We start from the raw sequence: 4636 nt of genomic DNA, 5'->3' as shown, positions 1-4636 counted from the left end.
TCTTTAGACTGAGCAGCATAAATGCTGACAAATTCTAAACCCCAACACTCCTTTTTATAATAACATGTTTTATGTGTCAAGAAACCTGTCTTTTCAGTGTCCTTTGCTTCATATACATCATGGTTATTATGACGACAGCTTAATTTACTTGAGTTACATCTTATGATGGCTGTTTCTGGGTACTCCAAAGTCATCAGTAAATTCCCCCTCCGTCCCACCATCAGTTGGCTGTTTCTGGGAAGATTCTAGGAGATGGCTGCTTCCAATAATTTCTCCCTCCCTTCTCAGATAAAAAGCTTTCCAGTTTGTAGCATCTAACAATAGCTTACAGACTTTCTTTTTTGACTTGTGTGTGGAGCGTGTGTCTGTGTTTGTTTGGGGGAGAAGAAATATGGCTAAATTCTTATTTGTAAGACATTTGTTATTTTTAATTCTCCGTACTGATTCTTAAGATTGAAAATACATTTAATCTCAGTGTTAATTCTTTGCACATGGTATTTATGTCTTTAATATAAAATGTATTTATTATCCTATACATACGACTTAAATATTGAGACTTTCAAAATAAGTAATTTCTTACATTTTATTATTTGATAGAAATGTGTTCTTTCCAGGGAATGATTTCCAATATAAATATGGTTTATTTTAATTTTTGTAATAAACCATGCCTACTGTATTGACTTCTGAGAGTAACAATATGAACTAATTTATTTTTAGCTATTTGCAGAGAAGTGTAGTTTATAACTCCTACTTGATCTTATTTGATATTCCCAAAACCCCGAGGCAGGATGCATTCATCCCTTCATTCTTTTATTCACCGTGTGAGCGGTGTGCTGGGCACGTGGCGAGGTGCTGATGATATAAGGGCAGTCGAAGTGGATCTGGACCAACCTTATGGAGTTAATAGTCTAGTAGGAGCAGGACAGGTATTACTAACATTCTAGTGTTTCAGTCTAACTGGAATTTAGAGGATTTATACCATCTGTCAGCCAGAGTCTCTGAGACTCATATCCAGTTGCTTGATCTTGTTGAATAAAGATGGCAGGGGAGGAGGCCTGGCTCCAGATCCTCCATTCGTGCAATAGACCTTAGCTCAGAAGGTGCTAGAAGCTGTGTAGAAGCATTTGGGAAGCAATCCTTTCTGAATGTGGGGCTATTTTTGAAAGCACCTAAGGTTCTTCTCCTGGCTCTCTTGGGCTACATCTCCTCCCAGGGATTGTTTTGCTGAGGTAGGAGAAGGGGAAATTCTGCTTTGAAAACTGCCCTTTAGAAGGCAATCCTGAGATGCGAAATAAGATGTGGAGTGGCCGGGAGCCAGTCTCGGGGCCTGACGGGATGGTGGCGGTGCTCTCTCCCAACCAGAGAGCCACCGCTGCCTCCGGACGCTCTCAAGAAGGCGACCTCTCTGCGTTCCAACACCTGTAACAGGCAGAACTGGGAGGATGTGGACTTCCCCATACTGAGCCACATGTGTCTTGGAGAAAACCCGTATAATCTGAATGATCAAAGAAAATTATGGAAGGAAGGCAAAATCTGTGCCAGGCCGTTCACAGTGTTTCGCTGGTGCCCTGGGGTTCGCATGCATTTCAGGAAGACCCAAGTGTGCCAAACCTGCAGCAGATTGAAGAATTTCTGCCTCTTGGACCTAGAATATGGCCTGCCAATCCAGTTTCATGATGTGGGATTGTCTTTTAAGGATGACATGCCAAAGTCAGATGTCAACAAGGAGTTCTACACACAGAATACGGAGAGAGATATTTCTAACTCGGATGGAACACGACCAGTCGGTATGCTGGGGAAAGCCACATCCACCAGTGCTGCTTAAATTGGCCCAGACAACACCCGATTATAAATGTAATCGACCTCACATTTGCTCCTTCTGGGTGAAAGGAGAATGTAAGAGAGGAGTGGAGTGTCCATACAGATGTAAGAAGCCTACCGATCCAGATGACCCCCTTGCTGACCAGAACATCAAAGACCGATATTATGGAATCAATGACCCTGTGGCAGATAAGCTTCTAAAGCAAGCTCCAACAATGCCTTGACTGCATCCACCAGAAGACAAGACTCACCACTCTATATGTTGGTGGTCTGGGAGATACCATTACTGAGACAGATCTAAGAAATCATTTCTACCAGTTTGGAGAGATTTGGACAATAACTGTTGAACACAGACAGCAGTTTGCTTTCATCCAGTTTGCAACAAGGCAAGCTGCAGAAGTGGCTGCTGAAAAAGTCCTTTAATAAGTTGATGGTCAATGGCTGCAGGCTCAATGTGAAATGGAGACGATCCCAAGCAGCCAGAGGAAAAGGAAAAGAGAAGGATGGAAACACAGACTCTGGAATCAAGCTAGAGCCTTTCCAGGGCTGCTGGGAGCTCTTCCTCCTCCTCCTGCAGCAGCAGCAGAAACCTCTGCCAACTACTTCACCCTACCCCGAAGTGGTCCTCCAGCCGGAGTGGACACTGCCCTGCCACCACCGCCTGGTATTGCTCCACCCCCACCCCAGGTCCTGGACCACACATGTTCCACCCAATGGGACCGACCCCTCCCTTCATGAGGGCTCCAGGACCAATCCACTATCTTTCTCAGGACCTCAGAGGATGGGAGCTCATGGTGGGAATCACAGCAGCCCCTAATGCATTTATCGCCACGCTTGGGCTCTACGGAAAAAAGGGCACTTAAAAAATGCCAGTAAATGGCTCTTGGAATAAATATACTTTTTCTTCCTTTTTAGTTTTCATGGCAGCTGAATGTGCTCTGATGTGGGCAGTCAGAGAACTACAGCCATGCTTTCCTACATTTATTCAAAGGACTGATGGACTGCAAATAAGCTGCCATTAGCACACCTGTTTACTACTCTCACGTTACTAATAAAACCTGAGGTCTGCCTCCCTTCCCTATATGGGGACAAGTGACTGGATGAATTGGAATGTCCAATGGAGTTACCATCCCAGTTATATGCCCATTTTTAATCTTTATTTTGGAAAAAAAATTGACCTGCAATAAAAAAAATCACACAAAAATCCTTTTGACCATTTTTATGTCCATTGGGTATTTTCCTTTTTATCATGTAAAAAAAAAAGATTACTAATTCTCATCATTGTAGTGGCATGAGTGTGATTGAACTCTTCTGCAGTCATACTCTTGGAAAGACAAATAGAAACCAGCACCCAGCACAGCACAGATTTTTTTTTTTTTTTACCTCTTCTTTTCCTCATTTCTTACTAAAGGAATCTGGCTGATAGTTTTACTTTTCTACGCCACCAAAAAGACAAAAATAAAAATCACTTTTTATTCCTGTCAATCAGACAGAAACACAAATTTCATGGAGCTGTATGCCATCGTAGAAGCCTGGTGTCAGGAATGAAATTATTTTAAAGAACTTCCTGTAAAACACTTTAATGAACTGAAACAAAAAGCACTGGAGAGTGTTTGAATGGAAGACTTCTAACTTACAGCCAGAACTTTGATCTTCAGCATTCACCTTCGTGTGTCTTCAGCGTCTCATTTTAATTCCTTGCTCCTGGGTAGGGGGTTATTTGTTGGTCTTAGAGTGTTGGATATAACTGAATTATAGATGCTAAAAGGAAATGTGATGTTGTGTTGTGTTGTGTTTTGTTTTTAAATGATTAAAAATGGGTCAATTTTCAAAAAAAAAAAAAGTAGGCAATCTTTCAATTTAAGTATCTGTTAGGAGTGTTTTTTTTTTTCCTTCCCAATTTTATTGAGATATATTCACATACCACACAAATCACCCAAAGTATACACTTACTGGCTCACAGTATCATCACATCCTTGTGCAAAAATCCCTATGATCAATTTTAGAAATTTTTGATTACTCCAGAAAGAAATAAGAATAAAAAATAAAACCCTAATCCCCCATACCCCTTATCCTTCTACTGTTGACCCATAGTATTGGTGTTGTAAATTTATTACTGTTGATGAAAGAGTATTAAAATCTTACTACTAACCATAGCCCACAGTTCACGATAGCTATGTTTTTTCCTATATACCCCTATATTATTATTATTTTTAATTTATGGTAGCTCATGCAAGAACTTATTTATATTTGTAGTGTTAATTGGTGACATACATGACTTTAAACAACCACTTTCAATCAAATTCAACTACAATTTGGCACTATTACTTATAATCCCAATAACGAGCTACCATCACCTCTATTCATTCCCAGACATTTAACTTCAACCTTGGTAACAATTCTGTACATATTAGGTAACCATTCCCCCTTCTCTGGCTTCTGTCTATCTCTAGGTCCCCTATATTCTACATTTTAAGACTGAGTTTACATGGTCCATTTAGGTCATATTAGTGAAATCATACAACGTCTGCCCTTTTGTGTCTGGCTTTTCTCACTCAGCATTATGTCCTCAAGGTTCAACCATGTTGTCACATGCTTTAGGACCTCATTCCTTCTTACTGCTGCATAATATTCTATTGTATGTATGCACCACATTTTGTTTATTCACTCGTCTGTTGATGGACTCTTCGATTGTTTCCATCTTTTGGCAATTGTGAATAATGCCACTGTGAAAATTGGTGTGCAAATGTCTGTTCGTGTCCCTGCTTTCAGATCTTCTGGGTATACACTTAGTAGCAGAATTGCTGTGCCATAG

At 40.6% G+C, this 4636-nt stretch overlaps 1 pseudogene; it reads left to right on the top strand.

Annotated features, from left to right (window-relative positions):
• Positions 1-788: 788 nt before the first annotated feature.
• LOC119506807 lies at positions 789-2638 on the top strand (annotated as a pseudogene).
• Positions 2639-4636: the final 1998 nt, after the last annotated feature.

This window comes from Choloepus didactylus, chromosome 12, assembly GCF_015220235.1.
Source record: "Choloepus didactylus isolate mChoDid1 chromosome 12, mChoDid1.pri, whole genome shotgun sequence".
NCBI lineage: Eukaryota > Metazoa > Chordata > Mammalia > Pilosa > Megalonychidae > Choloepus > Choloepus didactylus.
This window is presented reverse-complemented; position numbering and strand designations above follow the sequence as displayed.